Genomic DNA, 25929 nt, shown 5'->3' with positions numbered 1-25929 from the left:
GTATGAGGGATTTTGCAGAAGACATAGGTAGCCGATACTATGCGTCTTCAAGCAGAAAATATTGAGCAATAGCTAACACAGAGATACTTTTATGTATGTCCATACAATTGACGTGACTGAAGATAGCATCACAGAAACTGCCAGATCCAATATTTACGTTAAAAGTTGCACACTCGTGAGCCTCAATATTACTACTCTCTTGTTGCTTTGTAACGTTTAACCCAAACAAAGGAAAATGATACTCTGTATCACTTACAGCAATAAAAACAAAAGTACGTGGAATCGCGTGTTAGGATCAGTACGATGTGAATAAAAGTAGACCCATCCAATCAATCATGATGTCCGAAGTTGAAAGTATTTACCAATCGAATGCTTTGCATGCTCAGAGTATCGGTACCTACAGAATTTTGTCCGGAAGGTATGATGGAAAATGTTATGATCAGACTACTTCGTTTTTGAATCGGTAGAAGCACTTAAAAGTCCAATGCTTGTATGTTGAGAGAGACAACGTAATTGCCTATCGCGTAAGTTGTGGCCGTAAGATCTTGCCAGTAAACGTTACTGATAAATGTCGATAACGAGCCCCCTTCGGCACGAGATGGTGTCGGACATGGGCTTGGCAATGATTTGCTCCGGGACGAAGTTGCGGCTTGGGTTCGACGTCAGCTGTGCAGTCGCTGGCAGCTCCAGGATGCGCACAGACGAGCAGAACAGGTGTCTTGCAGAGCGACGGCCGGCTGCTGACCGCCAAGGCCGGCGGTATAACGGCGGACACTGCCCGCGGCGTGCACCGCAACATTCGTCAAACATTAGCGGGCTCTTGCCCCACTGCGGTGCATCGGGACGTCTCCTATTTATAAACCTTGAATTTTACAGGAAACAAAAGAATGCATTGCGACCGTGCGAGTAGCATAACGGGAATGCAGTGTTTTCCTTTATGAGATGTGTACCAAGTTGTCTCCAAACGTTCTGCGATTTTGTGGTCAGCGTTAATTCAATAGTACGGAGTGAAAGCTGATGTACGCCATCCAGTATATCATGTAGCTATTTAATAACAATGCTTTGTCAGTGACCCGTTAGTGTTGAGTGGACTGCGTCAGGACTACTGTAATCTACAACAATATAATAAAATGGGATAGTGGACACACCACTTTTTTCCATGAGTAGTTTATATACTGTATACGTAATTATTATGTCTCAAAATATTTTTCGCACACTCGCCCCCTTATCAGAGACAGGTTTTCTGAATTTACCTTGCAGTTTTAGTGTATGTAACGAAAAGTTCGTTAAATGTGGCGTGGTCGTAGTTATGATGCTACGCTCTAGATCAGTTACCATAACCCGTATTTCCTATTCATCTTCGTTGGCTTCGCCATATCACATCCAAATTATCACCTTCCAACCTAACCTGGACTACATTACATATCAGTCTGTTGTCGCAGCCTAGATTTCACATTGTATCCCAACAATTTTATGGGTGTTATAACAACATAAAGTTCAATGTCACTGTCGTTGCAAAGGCTGTTGCACCGAGTTCAGTCAGCAAGTCACTGCTCCCTCACTACAAAAGAATGCATCCACAGAGTATAATGCAAGCTCAATAGTTGTTTTAAGCTGTTCTACCGGTAGAGGACGAATACGTTCTAATAGTGCACTAAACATTTTCACAGCCACCATTGGGCAGCTTGGTCAGTTGATAACTTAGCCTGCTTAGATTGACCTTATACAGGCTGCTGAGAAGGTGAATTTGATTTCTCTTGCTGTATGCCTTAGTTTTCAGCATGACATAAATGTAGCAACTGAACACACATTGGCTGTAAACTGCCACAACTCCTGATTCAGCAAAGATGGCTTTACAGTAGGCCATTTTTAGCGGGAATTGATGATGCTGCTTTCTTCTGTAGTAACAGCACATTTCTGATGTTGCTGTCAGATGAGACATAGTGGGCTGTTGGTAGGTACTATTCTGCACTGTTTTTGAGTTTCCACAGAAAGTAGACCTGTAAAGGCTTAACGAACATTGCTATAGTGCGCTCTCACCATGTTAATTTACTGTCAGTGGAAAAGCTCAGAAGTTCAACATTTGCGACGTTGCTCAGTACTAATGTCACCGAGGCCACATGTGTTCTGTGTTTTTATTTGTTGTTGTGGTCTTGACTACGGAAACTGGTTTGATTCAGCTCTCCATGCTCTATCTTGTAGTAAAGCCATTGTTTCCCACTAAAATTTTTATCCACCACAATGCCCGCATTAGCAAATTGGCATTTTCTTGGTGCCTCAGGATGTGTCTTACCAACAGATCTCTACTTTTAGTCAAGTTGTGTCGTAAAGTTCTTTTCTTCCCTATTGGAATTAGTACCTCATTATTTATCCGACCTACCTGTCTAATTGTCAGCCTTCTCCTGTACCGCCAAATTTCAAATCTCTTTGTCAGAACGGTTGATCGTCCACGTTTGATATCAGTTTATTTATTTCAGCCTGCATTTTATATTTTCTTCGGATAAAAGTCTGCTAAAGTTCTAGGCTTTCTGTCTGCGTTAGTAAGAAAGTAGTGTGTGGAAGCTGATACACTTGACGACATGATTGTATTAAATAATACGTCAAGGCTTGCATGTTAACGCAACACTGCATCGAAGATCTGTTGTATTAATTTTCTCAAAGACGGGTATTGAGTTACTCAAAAACGGGTGGAGGCATGATACCGCTGGATGCGATACGTCTGGTCGTTTTTCGGACTATACAACTATTTCTGCGATCACAAAATACAGTTTACTGTGGGATTCGGACACGTTCAGTATTTTCCACATACACAAATTTTAGAAGAAAGTGTTGGTGAGTTAACTAAACTCCTTGAACTAGGTGAAGAGAGAAACCTGGAGCTTTGTTACTGAACTGAGCTTGCGCGAGACACGGTGACGATCGAAAGGCAGTGAGTAAAATCTTTCTCGATTTCGTGATGACTGTCTCCTTCGAGCGAGACAGAGAAAATGTTTCAGGTTTTCTTGATAAATATCTATTTCTTGTGTGTGCAGTAGTGTCACTGTAACACGTTACAAAGTGGCTGGAATTAAGGCAAGTCTGGTAGCTTAGTCTACATGCAATTATGGCAGTAATCGAAAATCAGCAGTTAGTCACAATATACAGCTGGCGAAGGAAGAGGATGCCAATGCATGTAAAGGAAGGTCTTGCCAAAATACCCTACATGGTTTCCAGCCGACAATCACATACTTCTGTTTTTCAGTTCTAAGCGCCGAACTGACGCGAAAGTAAGAGAAGGAAGCACGAGGCTAATCAAGAGCTCAATGTTTAGATTCGTAGGACCGCATTTGTTATGAAACAAATCGTCGACAAAATACCGTTGTCTGCTGACACGTTCTACTTTTTAATTTCAAATTGAAAAGATAGGGTTCTGTTAACCAGATGACAAATTATTTTCATGCGTTGCTCCAGGTTAGTTTTGTCCATTCTACTTGTATGTATAATTGCTATGCAGGGTGAAAACTGTTCAAAGCGACAAATTATGGCAAGTTGCATGGGACACCAAAAGAAATATTCTTGTCTGATGTCATAATTTTCGTTGAGCGTTATGTTAACCGATAGGGAGCGTATTCAGTCTTCGGTTGTAAGAGATGTGTGATAAAAGTAATGAGACTGACAACGCTGCGAGCTATCTGGCAACGCTGTTTCGATGTGGGAAGACCTCGATGTTCATCCCTTGCAGATGCGAATTTCAAAACCGCACAGACACCACGTGACTGTTGAGAGAGCCATGACTGGTGTGTGTGTGTGTGTGTGTGTGTGTGTTTGTGTTTTACAAATATGGAACAGCGAAATTTAGAGCAACGCGTTGTCCTCAAGTGTTGCGTTAAACCGCGAGTTTGGTCTTTCACAAGTTGATAGAGGCTTATGGGGAACATTCCTTGTCATGATCATGCAAGTTTGTGCCGAAACACCTCACAACTGAGTAGAAAGGCAGTTGAAGAAACGCGTAGCATGCCATTATGGTACCAGCGTATTAGGACTTGTATAAAACAGATGTGAAGATGGCCATTATAAACCTAAACCGATAGCCTGATAAAAAATTTGTGAGCATAGACGTGAACTGAAGGAAATTTATTCTATATTTGCGTCACTGTTCGATTCGCGACCGTGTCGCATGTTGTGAAACGTGTGTGTTGATCTTCAGTGGTCTGCCAAGAACCATGAATGGTTCAGTCCCCCGATACTGAAATATGTTCTAAAATGACGTCATTTTGGGACTTGAAGAACATTCAAAAGAATGTGACCTAATATGTTAAAGGCCCTCCCAGCCGAAGCCTTTCAGCGCCGGTACCAAAACTGGGAACATGGACTGCGCCGATGTATAGCTGCCGAAGGGAACTGCTTTCTATTGGGCAATATTGTTGTTTGAAAAATAATAATAATTATGTTGTTGAGGATGATGATAGCTTTGGTAGATTAAAAAATCGGTCTCATTACTTTTCTCCCACACCTCGTAATGACTTCTTTGTTGTTGTAACAGTCCTGTTGCGCTGGCAGAGGGCTTATTTCATTCTTCAATTATAGTAGCTGTTCCACATTCACATTTATTTGTGCGTCTTGACCTACCACGTGGCATGTTTACTAATGGCGCGATACACCTGGAGTGAGTAAACTGGTGTGGTTGGTGATTACTACATAGCGATCCTGTCTTCATCCACAATTCATCTATTTGGAGTGAGTTTAATCTCGCCACACACACACACACACACACACACACACACACGGGAGGACTCGAAGGGGAGGGGCTTGCAATCCATGACATGGCGCTTCAAACAGCTCTAGGAATTTTTACAATGTTTCTACTTCGTGTTTTACCCTCCTTAGACGGTATTTTAGACCACAAAAATCCATTCTTACCCTTGATTGTGTTTGCTGATGATACCACCTCCTCCTCATCACACCATCTTCTGACGTCGTAGTATCAGACTCACAACTATGTTCAGATTGTATTCCAAATTATCTTCCTCGCTTGAAAATAAGTCACTTTCACTGCAATCGTCGTCTTTCTCCAAAACACTTCTCACAAAGTCCTCAAACCTTCGATCATTCAAATTTACGGACGCCATGCTCGAAAAGCTTATGAAATCTAGCACATATATTTCACGTACAAAAATGGTAACAAGGGGTGACCTATAACCCCAAGAACTATTCGATCTTAGGTAGCAACTGAACGCAACTTATACCAGCAGCACGACAGACCAGTGACTCATTTATACAACAATGACGAAAGAATACACAAGCGTGCCAGAAAAAATACCATTGTTGCCAACTAAAATACATGTAAATGTGTGACTAGGGACCTCCCGTCTGGTAGACATGTCGCCGAGTGCAAGTCTTTCGATTTGACGCCACTTTGGCGACTTGCCGCGTCGATGGGGATGAACTGATGATGATTTATGGGAAGAAACAAACTATCTCTGGGGTGACGCACCACACCTGTTACCATCGGAGGGTTAAAACGGCTTCGTTCCATTCATGATAAGCTGTTTCATAGAACTCGTGGACAGTATGAGCTTAATATGACGCAGACGGTAAGTGCTGGACTACCAACACAAAAGTCTTGATTTGGTTAAACCTCTTCCTATCACATACCTCTGGCGGTGATTTGTTAATGTCGAAAATGCCAAGTTGCACCGCGATTTGGTGTGCATGTTCAACTGTAGATCCCATCCGATGTAACTGCTTGCCAGATCTAGGGTCGGAGGAAGGTGAGTGTACGACCTCTAATAAGATCGTGCCCAGTAAGGCACTGTGGTGGTTAAAAAAAAATTCTATTCGAGTCTAGTGTTACATAATACAGGGTGGTCCATTGATAGTGACCGGGCCAAATATCTCACGAAATAAGCATCATCGAAAAAACTACAAAGAATGAAACTCGCCTAGTTTGAAAGGGGAAACCAGATGGCGCTATGGTTGGCCCGCTAGTTGGCGCTGCCATAGATCAAACGGATATCAACTGTGTTTTTGTAAATAGGAACCCCCATTTTTTTAATTACATATTCATGTAGTACGGAAAGAAATGTGTTTTAGTTGGACCACTTTTTCGCTTTGTTATAGATGGCGCTGTAATAGTCACAAACGTATAAGTACTTGGTATCACGTAACATTCCGCCAGTTCGGACAGTGTTTGCTTCGTGATACATTACCCGTGTTAAAATAGACCGTTTACCAATTGCGGAAAAGGTCGATATCGTGTTGATGTATGGCTATTGTGATCAAAATGCCCAATGGGCGTGTGCTATGTATGCTGCTCGGTATCCTGGACGACATCATCCAAGTGTCCGGACGTTATTTAAGGAAACAGGAAGCGTTCAGCCACATGTGAAACGTCAACCACAACCTGCAACAAATAATGATGCCCAAGTAGGTGTTTTTGCTGTTGTCGCGGCTAATCGGTGTTGAGAATGCTACATCAACATCGATTGCACCCGTACCATATTTCTATGCACCAGGAATTGCATGGCGACGACTTTGAACGTCGTGTACAATTCTGCCACTGGACACGAGAGAAATTACGGGACGATGACAGATTTTTTGCACGCGTTCTATTTAGCGACGAAGAGTCATTCTCCAACATCGGTAACGTAAACCGGCATAATATGCACTATTGGGCAACGTAAAATCCGCTATGGCTGCGACAAGTGGAACATCAGCGGCCTTGGCGGGCTAATGTATGGTGCGGCACTATGGGAGGAAGGATAATTGGCCCCCATTTTATCGATGGCAATCTAAATGGTGCAATGTATGTTGATTTCCGACGTAATGTCCTACCGATGTTACTACAAGATGTTTCACTGCATGACAGAATGGCCATGTACTTCCAACATGATGGATGTCCGGCACATAGCTCGCATGCTGTTGAAGCGGTGTTGAATAGCATATTTCACGACAGGTGGATTGGTCGTCGAAGCACCATACCATGGCCCGCACGTTCACCGGATCTGACGTCCCCGGATTTCTTTCTGTGGGGAAAGTTGGACATTTGCTATCGTGATCCACCGACAACGCCCGACAACATGCGTCAGCGCATTGTCAATGCATGTGCGAACATTACGGAAGGCGATCTACTCGCTGTTGAGAGGAATGTTGTTACACGTATTGCCAAATGCATTGAGGTTGACGGACATCATTTTGAGCATTTATTGCATTAATGTGGTATTTACAGGTAATCACGCTGTAACAGCATGCGTTCTCAGAAATGATAAATTCACAAAGGTATATGTATCACATTGGAACAACCGAAATAAAATGTTCAAACGTACCTACGTTCTGTATTTTAATTTAAAAAAACCTACCTGTTACCAACTGTTCGTCTAAAATTGTGAGCCATATGTTTGTGACCATTACAGCGCCATCTATCACAAAGCGAAAAAAGTGGTCCAACTAAAACATTCATATTTCTTTACGTACTACACGAATATGTAATAAAAAATGGGTTCCTATTTAAAAAAGAAAAACGCAGTTGATATCCGTTTGACCTATGGCAGCGCCATCTAGCGGGCCACCCCTAGCGCCATCTGGTTTCCGCCTTCAAGCTAGACAAGTTTCGTTCTTTGTAGTTTTTTCGTTTGACGCTTATGTCGGGAGATATTTGGCCCGGTCACGATCAATGGACCACCCTGTAGATAAGGCGCCTATACTTACCATATACACTTACGCGCACGAGTCTCGTACTTCGCGTAGGAAATGTGCCTGCGAGCACAAAAGATATGTAAAGCCTTCCCAACAAGGCGGCTGAACATCCCCTCCGGGGCCTCCCAGCAATTCATGCGATACGATTGTACTTCGTAGAAGCTATTTTAAATCTTCAGCAGCTGTTATTCGTGTATGATAAAAATGGTTCAAATGGGTCTGAGCACTATGGGAGTTGACATCTGAGGTCATCAGTCCCCTAGACTTACAACTACTTAAACCTAACTAACCTAAGGACATCACACACATCTAGGAGGCAGGATTCGAACCTGCGACCGTAGCAGCAGAGCGGTTCCGGACTGGAGCGCCTAAAACCGCTCGGCCACAACGGCCGGCCGTGTATGATATTTCAAGGTAGAAATTGCATATTGAAGAAAGCATGTAATTAATAAAATGATTGGGTGAAAGAAAAATTAATCGAAATTGCCCTACTTAGGCGATATTTCGATACCATTTTTCCATGCACAAATATCACGAGCTACAATACACAAAAGGTATTTAAAAGTTAACTACGCCATTAGTGACAATGGAGGTTCAACCATCAAGTTTGACAGTACTGAGACTTCGGTTGCTGTTGGGATCTGTTGCAGGTGTGATATTCCACATACAGTTTACTGTCGTACGAGAACGGCGCTTGAATCCACCATCCCATGGTTCTTTCAGGACGTTGCCCCACGAAATTGAGACATTTGATCTGGTTAAAGTCGCTCGGGGACTTGCCGCCCAGAGCCATGAGTAAGCGAAATTGAGTTCTCAGTGACCTCATTTGAACATTAATAAAACGGCTTCGTTCCATTCGTGATCAGCTGTTTCATAGAACTCGTGGACAGTATGGGCTTGATGCTCACAGGGTAAGTGCTGGACTACCAGCATAAAGGTCTTTGATTGGGTTAAAACTGTTCGCTATCGCATACCTCTGGCGGTGTTTCGTTAATGTCGAAAATGCCAAGTTGCACCGCGGTTCGGTGTCCACGTTGAACTGTAGAACCCATCCGATGTAACTGCTTGTCAGATCTAGGGTCGGAGGAAGGTCAGTGTACGACCTCTAATAAGATCGTGTCCAGTAAGGTACTGTGGTGGTTAAATAAATATTCTATTCGAGGGCAGTGTTGCATAAAATATACAGCTCAGTCGCATTAATGTGCCCTCCGCCTATGTTCGACGTCAACAACTCCCAGACGGCAGGTGACAGCACTGGCAGTGGATGTCGTGTAAAGCATGTCTGGGGACGCAGAAAACAGCACAGTTGTTGTCGTAATGTGGTAACTGAGCAATTTATCTGACGTCCAAATGGGCACGATCGTTGGGTTTCGGGCCAGGTTGGAAGCATTTCTGAAACGCGTAAGTTGTAAATTGTTCGCGTGCCGCCATGATTAAAGTATTCCGTGTATGGTAAAATGGCGCTATTCAAAGACCGACCCCGAGGCAACTGTGGTGCACCATGGGCCATGGATGACAGGGATGGAAAACGGCTGCCGAGAAGTGGGTGAGCGAATGGACGACCGTTCAGCGAACGCTGCTGCTTATGGGCCTCAGCAGCAGGCGCCTGGCTTATGAACCCATGCTGATTGCTGTTCGTAGGCGAGGAAGACTGGAATTTGCACGTCACTGTCGCAACTTTACGTCTACCAAGTGGTGACAGGTGGCCTTTTCAGATGAAGCGCGCTTTAAGCTCCATCGGACTGAAAGCAAATACGCTGCAGCAATCGTCGGAACGGTCCAAGCCGGGGAGGGAGCATTAAGGTCGCGGCATTCCCTGGTTGATCTCTATATTGTAGAAAGCGCAGTGGATCCACACAGGTGTGCAACTATCCTTGGTTATCGTGTCCACCCCTGTATGAGTTTTATTTTCCTCGACACGATGCTATCTATCAGCAGGACAGTGCAACATGGCACACAGCTCGAAGCGTATGTGCGTGGTTCGAAGAGCACCAGGGTGATTTTACGGTATCCTCCTGGCCACCAAATTCGCTGGATTTAAAAGCAATCGAAAATCTGTGGGACCACCTCGATCGGATTGATTGCGCCACGAATCCTCAGCGGAGAAACCCAGTCAGTACTGCTGGACATGGCACTGGAATCGGCATAGCTCCACATCCTTGCCCAATACCTTCCAGAACCTCATTGACTCTCCTTCGGCACGTCTCGCAGGGGTCCACGCTGCGAAAGGTTTTTGACAGATGATCACGGTAATGTGACGGGACAGTGTATAAATTCAGGATCACTGCACCAATTTTTACACTTTACTCAGGCAAGACACGGTTTGACTGTGCCTTCAAATTAAGCGCGTAGAATGCGTTAAATTTAAAGTCGTAACTGTAATCTGATCTAAATTATTTGGCACCTGGTGTTTTTAGCTCTGAAGTTGCGACGTTGTAGCGACAGGTATTGTTTGCATGCAGCCGCCACAGGTCTTACCACCGAAGGAAACTGCCTAGAAGCCTCTGCCCTATAAAACCATGCATTTTTTAAAATTTCACTGTATAGATCTCTATTGTGCCTCCAAGAGTGTCAAGAAAGTCCGTTCTGAAATTTAATGTCAGCCAGAGTTCAGATTTTTTTTTTAAACAGGTGAAATTTTGCACTCTAAACCACTAACTGATAAATGCCAACTAATTTAAAGTAGACTAAAGAAAGTTGAAGTATACGACAAATAATTAACAAATTCATCCCCCCCCCCATCTCTCTCTCTCTCTCTCTCTCTCTCTCTCTCTCTCTCTCTCTGTCTCTCTGTCTCTCTGTCTCTGTATGGCGACTCTTAATTATGAGAGGCACACAATAAGTAAGGAATGCAGCACTTTTTTTTAAATGTAAGATTTGTTATGGGACGTCGCGGAATATTCCTTCTTCATCACATATAGTTTCATAAACATCAGATAAGTGGCGGCGCTATGCGTAGTCTTCAAAATGGCTATGTACAGGAGGGGCATGCGATGAGGGAGCTGTCATCGAGCTTCCTTTGGCGGAAAACCATAGCACCATACGTATTCAAAGGCTCTTGCAGAATGTCTACGGAGACATAGCAGTGAACAAAAGTACGGTGAGTTGTCTGTCATCATCGCAACAAGGTTCCGCAGAGCTGTCCGACCTCCGGCACGGCCACTCCTGCAATGTTGGAACGTGCGGACACTCTCATCCGAGATCACACAAACACCTCGCTGCACAGTCGGACGTCTCTGGTAGTGCCGACACACTCGTCCAATAATTGGAATACTCAAAGGTGAGTGCGGCCTATCAGAAGTTCACAAAGAGCAGAGTAGGTCCATCCGTGTGAAATTACTTGGACGTTACGAGGCCGGTCGTGACAGTTTTTTTTGTCGAATATGCGATGAAACAGGTTCATCACTTCGAACCGGAAACAATACTGCAATCCATCCATGAAGTGGCGCCACACCACATCTCCTTCGATGAAAAAAATTGGAGGCCCAACTTCAGCCGGTAAAGTCACGATGACGGTCCTCTAGGACTCTGAAGGGGTTATTGTGTTGGAAGTTATCCCTCGTGGTGCAACCATCAACTCTGAAGTGTATTGTGTTACCTTTAGAAAATTGAAGAAACTATTTTAGCCTGTTCGATGCCACGAAAATCCAAACGAAGTTCTTCTCCATGACAACGCAAGGCTTCACACAAGTGTTCGAAGAGGACTTCATAGAGCTTCACCAGACTGTTATTCATCATCCGCCCCATAGCCCGCACCTTGCACCTTTCGACTTCCATCTGTTTTGCCGAGTGAAGGATGCACTCCGCGGGAAGCGGCATGAGGATGATGGGGTTGTTGTTGATGTAGTATGAGGATGATGGGGTTGTTATTGATGCAGCCAGGTGTTGGCTCCGACGTCGACCAGTAGAGTGGTACCATGGGGTATACAGGTCCTTTCAGTAAGGTGGCGTGAGGCCGTCACATTGAACGGAGATGATGTTGGAGAAATAGAGACTTGTAGTCAAAAGAATGGGGAATAATATGGAGTATTGGAACACTGAATAAAACCATCCTGCTTTCACAAGAGAAATTGAACGACTCCACGTAAATGAGTATTGGCGCTTGAAGTTGAGGCGAAACGTTACCTTTGGTCCAGTTAGCTCTTTCTTACTGTTCTGTTGGCGTCTACGGGTGAAGCTGCTGTAACTGCGTAACCTACGTGGCAAGCTCCCACTTCGGTCCATGATAGTTACAGCGCCACCTTGCTTCCTATGCCGCTCCTCAAAGCTCGTCAGAACGAAGTGGCACAATGTAATAACACTGGCTTCGCCTTCACCTAGGGAGAAAGGTTAATGTTTGTCGTCCCGTCGACGATGACGTCGTTAGAAATGGCGCAAGAGTACTGATTGGGAAGTGGAGAGCGAATTCAGCCGCGCACTTTCCAACGCTTTATGCGGTTTATGGAAATAGTAGGATAGCTGGTCGGCAATTTGAGCCGCGGTACCACGCTTGATCGGATTCAGGAGGAGCGTATTTAGTGCCCGTCCGGCATCCAGATTTAGGTTTTACGTGGTTTTTGTAAACCGCATATGATGAATGCCGAGGTGGTTCCTTGGAAAAGAAAACGGCACCCTTTCGATTTCCTGTCAGAGCTTATGTTCCATCTTTAATGACCTCGTCTCCACCATCTACGAACACGTCTCTTCCCCAAAAATGTAATTTTCCTTTACTTACAGAAATTCTGGTTATGCTTGTTCATTAAGGCTTACATGGGAGCGTCCGAAATGCACTCAGTGGAGTTTGTCTATTCAAAAAGAGATGGTATGGTGTCGAGTCTTCGTACAGCACTACATTTTGCGAAGGCCAAGTAATTATTACTTCATAGTAGTCGTTCAACAAAAATCGTATTGAGAGCGCTCATTACAGTTGCACCCTACGGACTAATTATAAAACCTACAATTAATTTCATGACAACGCAGTTGTCATCAAAGACTTTGAATAAATAAAACAAACCGATCTGAAATATCGTAGACGATAATTTTGCGCGAGTAACTGGAAGAGCACACATGCGATTACTTTTCGCTGTATGGTAAACGGAAGACATAAAATGAGTTGGGTAACTTGCATTCTGCCTAACATCGAAATTAGTTGTTTGATTGAATAAGCAACCTGTACGAATCTTGAGGACAGTGGGGTATTTTTTATGCGGGGTGAAGATTTAGGAACATTATTTAAGTGGAATTGATTGACACCCAACGAATAAACGTGCCTGCCGATGTAAAAAGCATGTTATAACGGACTTTGAGAAAGTAGATAATGGAGAAGGGAAAATTCACCTATTTAGAAAATAAAATTACCTATTACAGCTGATATTTCTGTACCACAGAAAGCAGATTTGCCGAGACGGAGAAAGCCTTTTTCAACTATATAGCTGTTGAGGAGTAAACTTTGAAATCTCGTAGCCACAAGAAACTGCTAATCACTCCCAAATTTAGATTTTTATATCAGTTAAACGTAATACGTATGAGTTATAATTTTTATAGGTTAAGTTGCATTTAGCTTCAACATGAATACTGGTGTATTGTTGTCTTATTTAATTATTGTACTCTATTAGATATACAGTAGCCTGAATATGTCTGAAACTGAAACTGTGAGGCTAATAATGTCAATCTTTTTGTAAATGCCCATTACTCACATTTATTACTAGTGAATCCTGTACGCTAACCAAGTTTTAGTTTTTCATTATGACTCAGGTACGTGATCATGGTCATTCGGAGACTGAAGGTGGTTGTTTTAACCGAGTGATCTAACTGTGATCATGAAGATATTGCTAATGGCTGTTGACTATTACTTGTCAAATATATTAGGAAGTGTGTCTGGATGACGATCCACATTCCAGAATGCTGGAATAGCAACACTTCACACAGTCTTCCTGTTCGTTGTTCTTGGATTGCGTCTGCAAGACGTCACAATTGTTAACTATGAATGTTATCAGTAATGGTTACACTCCGGGGAAGCAATTCATAGTACATAACACTTGCTGTTTCACCAGATGCATAACCTTGTTTTTTGTGGATGCGCGCAGGTCTTTGCACTGAGACTTGCTGCTTTGTTTGGGATCGGCCATTCGTTTCTTTTCCTTATCTTAGCATAAAGACACCACTTCTCGGCACTAGTAACGATACAGTGCAGGAATGGTCGGTGCCGTTCACGAGCCAGATAATGAACAATCTGAGATGCACTCATGGCCACCCGCTAATTGTGATTTTGGCTTCGAGCATGCATGCAGATGTCGCACAGTGATGGAATGATCAGTCGTCACATTTGCCAGTTCTCGAGTACGTTGACGTGGATCATTTGGATTAATGCGTTTAAACGATCTTTTTCAAACCCCGAAGGTCTTCCTGAAGTTGGAGAGTCACTAATTTCAAAACGATCCTCCTCAAAACGAGAAAACCGTTTTCTTGCCCTGCTCTGTCCTCTGGCATTAACCCCATATACGGCACAAATGTTTCTGGCCGTCTCCGCTGCAGTCACCCCTCTACTGAACTCAAACAGAATAATATGTCGCAAATGTTTCGATTTCTCCACTTGGCACTGCATTTCCTAGCGTCCACAGCTCTACTCACTTCTCCAAATGACAGTAAGACAATATGTCAACTCGAATAGCAACAGTGAACTACAAATAAAGCACGACAATCGATAAACCCGTAGCAACTGGAATACCTACATGCAAAACAAAAACGCTATGAACTTACACTCCAACCTAGTATATTATCAGGCAGAAACAAACACTGTTAGAACTTCCGTAAAGTGAACCAGCAAAAGATTAGGATTATCTCATACCTACTCAAAATGATAACTGGTAGTGACTCCTAGATAGCGTGAGCAGCACAAATAAGGCATTCTGCGCCATCTATGATACGATCGGCGTGTCGAATTATTTGAGTCAATCTTAACCAGGGAAACTCTCCATCATATCGCCCCCCCCCCCCCCCCCCCCCTCAGATTTAATTTAGTGCTAAGAAGATGGCCCAGTGAATAGCCCGTCAAAAACTTATCACAGACCGAGCTTGAAAGGAGGAAAGAGATGTATTGAACTGTGAAAAAAGAAGCAAAATGCAAACAGTGAACGGTCGAAGTGGAATATCGAGAGTAATTGAGCAGCCGTGGTTAAGTGGTGAGGTCATTGGACTGTAAACTGGACGAGCCGTGTTCAAAACTTGCTTATGCCATTTGTTTATTTTTGACAACATTATGAAAAGTTTGTCCAGTCATTGATATGTTGGATCTCCTTCTGCAGGCTTGGCAGTTGTACTACACATTGGTAATAGAATATGTCATGTGATAAGAATACGTTACCGTCGCAAGTAAATGTTATGAATAGTGAGAAAAGGCGAGATACCACATAGACGTCTCACAGAAATGAAAACAAATAAACGGATGTGAGCTATGGTACAACAAAGGAATCCAACAGTCAAGACTACCAAAATGGAACACCACTTAAAAAACTTTAAGAACGTTTGTTTGACAGAACACACAGAAATTGTGCGATGTGAAACTGGTGGCGTTTGTTTGTTGCAGCTTCTGTGACATGTTTTCATTATTTCCATGGGAGTGGCCACATTCACATTCAGATGAACTCTTAAATTGGGCAAGGAGGGGTATCTCTCTCACTTACCAGGCGTACAAATTAGGTGCGTCGATTAGAGATTACTATCATATGACACACGTACTAACTTCGTGTATGACACACCATATGTGTTTTCCGCTGGAGGATTCGGCTGAGGTTCAAATGGCTCTGAGGACTATGGGACTCAACTTCTGAGGTCATCAGTCCCCTAGAACTTAGAACTACTTAAACCTAACTAACCTAAGGACAGCACACACATCCATGCCCGAGGCAGGATTCGAACCTGCGACCGTAGCGGTCTCGCGGTTCCAGACTGTAGCGCCTATAACCGCTCGGCCACTCCGGCCGGCCGGCTGACCGTCATCAAACGTTTGTGGTTCCCATTCGAAAGCCACCTCTTTTCGGCTGTTAATAGAGCAGGTGTGCAGAATGAGCTGTCATTATCTTACACCTCCCTTTTGCAAACGGACATTATGCCACGACACAGACACAAATTGTTATACGGGGGGGGGGGGGGGGGGGGGGAGGTTTGAACACGGCTCGCCCGCATGGCGGCCCAACACCGTGACCACTCAACCACGTCCCCACTGCCCTTTCAGGCTGCTGTATATTGCACTTCATGTCCTTGAACCGTCCGATGTTTTTTTTTTAAAATAGATCGGTACACCTTCCTGTTTTCGTGCTTGATTTGTATTCAGTTTTTGACGGGCTGGTCACTTGGCCCTTATAACTAACTGGAGGAGGGGGGGGGGGGGGGGGTTGCGGTGAGGAGTTTCCCTTGTAACTTCACGAGAGACAAAATGAAATAAATATATCACCAGTTTACGTGTATCATCAAATAAGTTTTACTCAAGTGGACCTTCAAGAGCGAGAAAAACCAGAGATAGGAGTGTTAAAAAAAAGTCATTTACAGTGATAATGACTGGACTTTCTCTACATGTGGAGACCAGTATCCAAGTGACGAAAGAGAGAAATGGAAGTAAGTGGGTGCAGTGCTTATTCTGCCTCACTCTGTAACATGAACTCCGTCAAAGCTAATCTGTAGTAAGACAGATTTACATGTGTGATCTCTGCAGTTTCACCAGTGAACGTGATGATGGTGTTTAGACAGGAGTAAGTTGTTTAGTTTTTTATCCTTAATTAAAGTAAGCTTTGAACCTGAACCTTTTACTTGGTATTTGAACTGAAGATATTTTTACAGAGTTTTTTTATTATAAGTACGTAATTCTTGCTAGCCTTCTTGCTTCAGTATGTTCCTTTTGATTGCGTAAAAACATGTTCAGAAAGACGTATGAATAGTTTATAAAAATCCTTATCACCAAGTTAAGTAGTTTTTGTTGTGTTTTAAATTTAAAAGTCTCAACTCCACAAAAACGAACCATAATACTTTGAAATTGTTTTTGTTGTATCATACATATGCAAATTTAAGTCACATATGGAATGTGTGGCTAACAAACTAGTTATGTAGGCCTATAGAATTATTGTCTATATCACCAAGGGTAGTCCACTAAAATATTTCAGTGCAGGTACTTTTGGAACAACAGTAGATACTGAAAAACGACTTTTGTAGGTATAAATGTAAGACAGGGGCTCATTAAAGTAAATACTATGAGACATTCCGAAATGTAAGCAATTCAAATTTTCAACACAAATTTACGTCTTTTTTATATCTTAAGCAGTCAATAACGTGAAAAATCACAAAGAACGGGGTTGCTTGAATAGCAGTACGTACATTATATGCTGAGAAATTGCAAAGCGATGTTGACTTTTGACATGAATAAAACGTGCCGCTATTGCACATCTCGAGATGCAAGCGTAGTCCGCACGTTGTTCGTAACCGCGATGTGATTGACGTACGTAATCTTGCGCTGTTATAACGAAGGCCGAAAGTAATAATAGGGTTTCCTGTCACTAACATTGATATGTCATAAAAGTTACTCTCTTGCGTGTGTTATTTATCTACGTACACACTACGGAATGGTACCAGTCGATGTACTAAACCAACAATTCGTATACCGATGGATAGAACGGGGAAGCCTTGTTTAGAGGTTTCCAACGGGGTCGACCGATCTCATCGCCATGAACTTTATCCGGGCACATGTGAAAAATGTGATGTATTGGAAGTTTGAAACAACAGTCGACAAGATGAAAGAGCGATTACCGCTGCATGTGCCGCAATAACGCCACAAACACTGACAGCGATGAGTCGATCAGTGTTGGAGCGTGCATAGCAGTGTAGGTATGTAAATGGTGAATTCTTCCAACGTACGTTGTAGCGTTTCTGCTGTGAGAAATGTAATTGCATAACGGCGTACATTTTGTTTGTTTCTGAGGATACATATGTTTGTTTTATAGGTACTGTTGTGCACTTGTGTAATCCTTTCACCACGTGTAAAAGTTTATTCTAACGTAATCATCAAAAATGTTCAGTGACATGTCCTGCACCTGTCATGTACCATTGTGTAATAGCTGTATAACTGCGTATAACTAGCATTTACCCCTCTGTTAGATCCTTAGTAAGCCATTAATTGTTTACTCTAGCTGGTGATGTTCTATATTTACCGTTTTATCGATATCGATATTTACCGTTATATCCATTCTGCTACAGTAGTAAAGATAAATAAAGCACGAACGAGTAAACCCTTTCCATACTATTCATTGTGTGTGACTGGAGATTTGTGTTGGGTCCGAGTAATCGCAATAAGTACAGCGTTTGTCGCTTCGTAGTACGTCAACCACATCGCGGTTACAGGTAACGTGGGGCTCACTCTTTCATCTCGGCATGTGCAGTAGCGGCGCGTTTGGTTTATTTAAAGCGTCAACTTTGCTTTGCAATTTCTTGAGATGTAGTTGACGTACTGCGATGCAACCAGTGCCGTTCGTTTTGTGATTTTTCACGCTATTGATTGCATAAGAAATAATGTTACATCTCCAAGTCTTCTGATAAATTGTGGGCGTGCTTAATGAGATACGCCTTTACTATGTTTATGAATATTTTGGGGATTTTGAAATTTCCTGTCCAGTGTCCACTAGTAACTCGTTGTTGACTTTTGCCCCAGAATAGAAACTCCATTCTGAGCTCTAGTGGGGAATGTACGGTCTGCATGGAAAATATTTCTGCGTCTAGTATTAGGGTTGTGAATTGCTGTGATAATCTAAATTCATTCTTATTAACCACAAACATCAGCTAGTGTTTGTATTGACTTTATTTATTTGTCACTGAAGAGACTTACACAAGACGTTCGGTTAGCAAATTTATACAGTATTCGTATTGCATGCCTCTGTAGAACGAATGCCTTTGCCCTTTTTTTCTCTCAACTTACTAGCGATGCCTCAGTGGTTTCTGCCATAGAACAGAACTGAAAGTATGCTACCAATCGTGGCTGCAAGTCTCACAGTGAGACAGAGTTCTGAGAACTAAGGGGCAGAATTACGCCGTCGAAACTCTAGTGCCGCCTCAGTTCATTATGTGTTCGGATTTTGTTTATTAGAAGCGAAATATTGTGGGGCCAGCCAGCGTCCTCGATCGAGTCCTCATTTTTAGTCTCTGACACGAGTCTGCTCTTCCACGCGCCAGAGAAAAAGCAGTTTGCTCGAGACACAGCTGGTTCTTGTTGAGGGGAAAGCTGTGAGCAGGAACTCACTGATGACGTTTTCTCTGCAGCACCCAGGCGACTCAATGCTTCACCCCAGGTGCAGTGTCGGTAAATTAGCACGTGTATCGTTTCAATACTTTTTCTAGCTACTCTAAATGTTCCGATTTCACATATCTGCTGAACCAAAAACTTCCAGTAAGTCAGAAACCCATCCTTTTCTATCACACGTAGTTGTGTTGCATGCCACCTCTCCTATAACGGGTAAATGTTAATTTCAAACCATAAATTCTGATTGCTGCCGGATTGACTTTGCAGTGTTTACTCATCATGTTTTTGGATACATACAGCTCTAAGACTATGGGAAGGGGGTGCTGTAACATTAATCAGAGCATTTCAAGAATTTTTGCGAGATAAGTATGTTCTTAAAAAGCTTTGTGTTTCATGGTTGCGATGTGTGCATCCACATGTAGATCAAATAAATTAATAACTGTACAGCATTACATGTAAGATTCTTTGTAGCGTGCTTCTACAAATCTGCTGCTGAAAGAAACGTTCCAAACATTTTAATATATTTACTGTATTCAAACCTTGGTCTCCCTGTAAAATTTCTACACCCCCTCCCTCTCCCCCTCCCTCTGCCCCTCCCCCTCCCTCTGCCCCTCCCCCTCCCTCTGCCCCTCCCCCTCCCTCTGCCCCTCCCCCTCCCTCTGCCCCTCCCCCTCCATTTCCACCTTAACTATTGCGTGATGCCTCAGAATGTGGTCCTAACAACCGTACGCTTAATCAAACTGTGCCATAAAGTTATTTTCTCCCCAATTCAACGCATTATCTCTCGATAACTTATCAGCAAAACTTAACTAGTCATCTGTAGCAGCACATATCTGAAGCTGATGTTCTCTTCTTGGGTTAATTCTGCATTGTTTATTTCAGTTCCTTATAGGGCTACACTCAAGACACAGTTTCAGAAAATACTGACAGCTAAATACGTATTCGATGTTAACAAATGTCTTGTTTTCGGACAACTTTTCTCGCGGTTGGCTGCCTGCATAATCGTTTTGTGTCATCACCAATTACTTTGCTGCGTAAACAAGATAACTAGTATGCTATTTTTTCCGTGTCCTATTGCTTAAATTCATTTCCCAGCGTCACCTAACGTAATTCCATTACACACCATTATCCTTGTTTCATTTTATTGATGTTCATCATATAATCTCTTTCCAGGACCCATCAGTTCTAGAATTAAATTTTTACTCTGCAGCGGAGTGTGCTCCGATTTGAAATTTCCTGGCAACTGTGTGCTGGACCGAGATTCGAACTCGGAACTTTCGCCTTAGGCGGGCAAATTTCACATCAGCGCACACTGCGCTGCAGAGTGGAAATTTCATTCCGGTAACATCCCTCAGGTTGTTACCAAGCCATATCTCCACAATATCCTTCTATCTAAGAGTGCTAGTCCTGCTAGTTTCGCAGAAATTGTACCAAGTTTTGATTGAGGCGCGCCACTAGTGGAAGTAGGGCTTTGAGGACGGGTCATCAGTCGTGCCTGGGTAGCTCAGGCGGGATGAGAGCACTTGCCTGCGTAAGGCAAAGGCCCAGAGATCGAGTCTCGGCCCGGCACACAGTTTCAATCTGCTAGTAAGTTTCACTCTCTATTCTGCTTAACTGGTATCAAGTCCTTTGCCTTCTCTGAAAAAATTACAATGCCATTGGTAAATCTTGAGGATGTCGTTCTCCCTTTCCTGTTTTCCCAGTATTTTTGTTTTTATCCACCTAGGCATGCGTGTACCAGATGTGGTTGAAATTGCTTCAGGCGTTCTAGAAGTATGTTTACACAACACTGCTTACCCACCCCCAACCTTTTCGGATCGGTTTGGTAGATGTTATGACTCCTACGGTAATTGTTTCCCCGTACTACGCCATAAACGTACAAAGTTGGTTCAAAATTGCTGCAGGCGGTGAGTTGCACTGTTGACCTAAGGCGTAGTTGCTACCGTGATTCAAACAATAATCGTTAATCTGGATCTCCACCGAAACATGCCTTTTTTGTGCATGTAAGGGTTTAGCAGTAAGCCGATCATTAGAGATAGAACATGGAAGTGTAAAAGGTGAAGGGAGGAACCAGCGGCGACACGCGCGCCACGCAGCGGCGCTAAAGCGGAGTTATAAACACGGTTTCTCGAAATTTCTTCAACAAAGAAGATGTAACAGATATTCCAGAATTCGAATCAAGAACAGCTGCCAACAAGTACATACCCTGGCATAGCGAACTAGCTGAAGCTAGTAAAGGCGATTTTTTCCGGTCCAGGTTGATTACTATTTAAGTTCCTTTCATCAGAGGATGGTGGTAAAAATGGTCCGTTTTTAGCAGTCAAATACAACCAATCGCTCAATAAAATATCTGCACCTAATCACCGGGAAACTGCAAAGATCATATCGACACAAAAGAAATTAAATAGTGGCAATTCGCAGAGTTAAGGACTTTTTATCATTGACATCGATTTGTAGAAGTCTTTGGAATATATTCTGTGTTGCAGTTTTATGAAGTACCTGGTAGAAAACAATCTATTGACACACAACCAGCACAGATTGAGAATGTATCGTTCTTGTGAAACACAATAGACTTGACGACAGCAGGTCAAAGTTGTGACCATGTTTCCAGAGTTCCAGAAGGCTTTTGACAAGCAGCTTCTAAACAAATAGCATGGCGGTGGAGTATCGTCTCAGTTGTGCGATTGGATTTATGATTTCCTGTAAGTTCATAGTTCGTTGTAATTGACGAGGAAGTCACAGAATGTGATTCCCCAAGGAAGTGTTGCTGTTCTTAATCTGTATAAATGATTCAGGACACAATTTGACATAATTTTATATTATTTGCAGATTGTGATGTCGTAATAGTATTAGAAGTTGAAAAAAATTACAAAATCATTTAGACAAAATTTCTGCTTGAAATTACAGTTAAATCCAGACCTTTAGCTGCTTACAGGCGTTGATAAATATCAACGGGGACAGTTGAAAATGTGTGTCCCGAACTGGACTCAAAACCGGGATCTCCTACTTACGTGGCAGACAGTCTATCCGTCTGAGCCAATGATCTTCTTTAGTGTGGGTGCCTCACATTGCTCAGACTCTTTCGGGAATCGGTAGATTGACTGCCACGAGTAACGAACATAGTGGACAGGGCACTACAAATGTAGTGTGTGGACAGTAAGTTGGGAATGTGGGTCTCACGGATAGCGTCCAAAGATAAGTCCTTGCAGTCGCACTATCCTGTGTGTCCTCGGTGGCTCAGACTGATAGTCTACCATGTGAGCAGGAAATCCCGGGTTCGAGTCCCGATCGGGGCACACATTTTCAACTGTCCCCGTTGATACTTATCAACGCCTTTAAGCAGCTAATGGTCTGGATTTCATTGTAATTTCATTCTTCGAGAGCTGCAAGATGTCGGACATATACAAAAGAACAGATACCATCTTCATATAAGGATCTGCTTTGTTGCGAAAAGTGGCAACATATCGCTGAACAGTGTTGTGTTGCACGATAAATCACGCATATTTAAAGACTGTCAATTCAGCTGAATGCCTAGCAATTACAGTTACGAACAACTTAAACTGGGATCGTCACTTATAAAAGTTGGCGGAAAGGCGAACGAAAGATTGCATTTAAGAGTATCGCTACGCGGTATGGGATTCTTACCAGATAGCGTTACAGGACGACATCCAAAAAGTTCAGATAGCAGCATCTCGTATTGTATTACCGCGAAATAATGGACAGATCGCGGATATGGTAACAGTTGGGGTGGGAATCATTAAAGCAAAGATGTTTTCCGTCAAGGTGAGATCTTTTCACAAAATTTGTCATGTACATTCTCCTCCGAAAGCTAAAAACATTTTGTTGTTGAGGGAGAAAAGGCCATCGTGATCAGGGATATTTATATGGCCAGTTTTCCCAGGTGCTATTCGAATGTGAAACGGTAGAGAAGAAGTCAAGAGATTGCGTATATGAACACTATGCTTAACACTTCAGTGTGAATCGCCCAGTTGTCACTTAAATGTCGATGATCTGCGACGTGCCAGTGAAGTTACGTACGCAAAGAAGGATCCAGAATGGTGCTGTTTCTTGTAGATGATATCCTCGGATTGAGTTCGTCGCGCCATGTCTTTCTTCTCTTGTGTCGCTTTGCAGACTGCGGCACGGGGTGTAACCGGTCCCCTCTTTGTTTCTTTCCTCGCCTCCAGACCTGCAACGTATCAACGTGTCAAAAGTCTTGAAGCGACACGTTTTTCCCCTGCTGACAGACAGCTAACTTTGATTTGTTGTCGACGGTTTCGCAGTATGATTTTCATTCTCGTCTTTCTCTTCCTCTACTTACGCTCTTGTACGTTGAAACAAAGAAACGAAGAGGACAGAGACGTTTTGCACACAACAGTACTTTACTAGACTTTGCCTTCATTTCGGGGTACACTCTATCCTACTGGCTCACCTAATTAGTTAGGGTGAACTGCCCGTATAATGACTTGGTATGGTTGTCGTACCGTGTATTTATTAACATATAGGCAACTAAGGTACCTATGCTTTTTTGTGGATTGAGTGTGGCCTTTGTAGCGTCATTTCCTTCGGTAAGTTCTCTATGCTTCCGTTTCCTTTTACTGCAAAGGAAGTATAGGGTACGGCCGTAAATGTTGGAGGCTGTGATACAATCTGTCATTTCACAAAAAATCAGCACGGATTCCAGATAAATATCTCGTATGAGAAACGGTTTGCGTTATTCACACACGGTATTTCGCAAACAGCATTTGACGGAGAAAAGATAGAATGAGTCTTCCTAAATTTCAGAAAGGAGCTCAGGACTGAACCACATCGCTGATTACTAACCGGGAAACGATTATACGGAGTTTCTGCGCAGATACGGGATGTGATCAGAAAGCGACGGGAACTTATGTTCTTCGTAAAGAGTCTTTATTTATTCATCATCATAATCAATTACTTTGCCCCCCTTCGAAGTAATCTCCCTCAGATGTAATAAACTTGTGCCGACGCTTTTCCCTATCTTGGAAGCCCATTTGGATTTTTTTTTTTTTTTTTTTTTTTTTTTTTTTTTTTTTTTTTTTTTTTTTCCGCCACGGTGTCGAACTCTTTCAGCTATCCTGTTTTTGTACCGGCAATGGTGCAAAAGGACATTCTTTCATGGTTCTCTCCTGCCTAGGGAATAGAAAGCGGTAATAGAAAGAAGATGCAAGGGGCCATGCCCGGCAAACACGGTGCATGAGACAACATAACGGTTTTGTGTTTTGGAAAGAAAAAAACAAGCTGGCATTGAGGTGTGAGTGGGGGAGCATTATCGTGATGCAGTTTCCACGAGTGGTTTTCTCTCGGATTGCTTCACGCAAACTGCTCATAACTTCCAACTAGTATTCCTTGTTGACAGTTCAACTATAAGGCAGGGACGCATGACGCACTATTCCATTGTAATCGAAGAAAACAGTGAGAAGAGCCTTCACATGTGGTCGAACTCATCTTTTTTTTTTTCGGCCTTGGCTCCTCAGGCGGTTTCCGTGGAAATGATAGGGCATCGGTTTCGACATCATATCTGTCTACACATGTTTCATCAGATGTTATAACCTTATTTAGAAGTTCAGGGTCGTTGTCGACTTCATTCAGCAATTCCTGGGCGTTGTCTATGTGACGCAGGTTTCGGTCGACATTCGTCAATTTCAGAATATTACATGCTCAAAACATCCGAAAAATTCCTTGGCATGGGCCAAAGGATATGCCGACACCATCAGCAACCTCTCTGGTGGTGATTCATGGGTTTTCCAGAACGATTTTCTTTACTTCTTCCACACTGTCTTCAATAATTCATGTGCTTGGGCGTCCAGGGCGATCGTCGTCTTCAATTCTTCTAGACCACCTGTGAAACGTTTATACCACTCATAAAGTCTTGTCTTACTCATAGTAATTGCACCAAAAGTCATAGTCAACATTTCGAACGCGGTGCCGCACTTCTTTCGACCGTCAACAACAAACTAAATATTCAAAACATCTGAAAATGAACATATATCGGGATCATGTGTACCAACAAAATAAGAAAAAGTGAAAATTGGATTATAAAGTCCGCGAAATTAAGAAGTTCCCGGTACTTTTTGATCACATCTCGGATGTGACTGATGCGAGGCTTTCCGCCAGTCTTATCAGTTGAGGATCGCCGGGAATATCATAAGCAGCATGGACAACATTTTGACCAAGACGAAATGGAGCGTGACATGCTTACTAAGGAACAGCTGGCTGGAAGAAGACTGACAATATTGGAAAGTAGTTGCAATAAGGTGAAAACATATTCGTAGAGAGCGGTGCTGAGTAGTTTCAGCCGGATAAAACTGTGGAATACCATAGGTAGAGTGATACCAGGATCAATATTAAGATAACAGAGGCAGAGAGAACTGGGAGGAGCAAGAGTAGATATTAAACCTGCGAGTATGCTGAAATACTGGATCGTTTGTTGTGAAACTTGGACCAGAAGTTTTATTTAAAAAAAAAGAAAGAAACTATGTTCCCTTTCGAGTCGCTGCATGTCCACCCTCAACTGGTGGGTATTTTCAGGGTCTTAATATTCTGTAGCAAGCGCAGCAAGTTGCTGGGATTGTGTTGACGTCATTTAATGTCGGAAGTTGTTATACACCACCGTGTAAAACAAAGCATAGTATTATCATGAAGTGTACCGCATTTGCAAATGATTAGCATTTTAGCGTGCCGCATAAAATTGGAGTACTCTCTCTACAATTATATGGAGATATTACGCAGCTGTTTTCTCATTCAGAAGAGGCACTTCAGTGATGCTCATGTGAAAACCACATTATGCCTCTTATACAATCTATTTCCTAATGGTTTGCCGCTTTCAAATTTGAATAACGCGCGGTAAAAACATGATACAGCGACGGTGGCGGAGTCTATTTGAAGTGCGTAGTGTCAAGTTTCATCCCATATAGACCTATAGACCAAACGAGGTGGCACAGTGGTTAGCACTCTGGACTCGCATTCGGGAGGATGAC

At 42.9% G+C, this 25929-nt stretch overlaps 1 protein-coding gene across 1 annotated transcript in view; it reads left to right on the top strand.

Annotated features, from left to right (window-relative positions):
- Window positions 1-25929, top strand: part of LOC124776007 (zinc finger SWIM domain-containing protein 8 homolog) — a 511151-nt gene that overhangs the window by 1479 nt on the left and 483743 nt on the right. The gene's annotated exons all lie outside the window — the stretch shown is intronic.

Source organism: Schistocerca piceifrons, chromosome 1 (assembly GCF_021461385.2).
Source record: "Schistocerca piceifrons isolate TAMUIC-IGC-003096 chromosome 1, iqSchPice1.1, whole genome shotgun sequence".
NCBI lineage: Eukaryota > Metazoa > Arthropoda > Insecta > Orthoptera > Acrididae > Schistocerca > Schistocerca piceifrons.
This window is presented reverse-complemented; position numbering and strand designations above follow the sequence as displayed.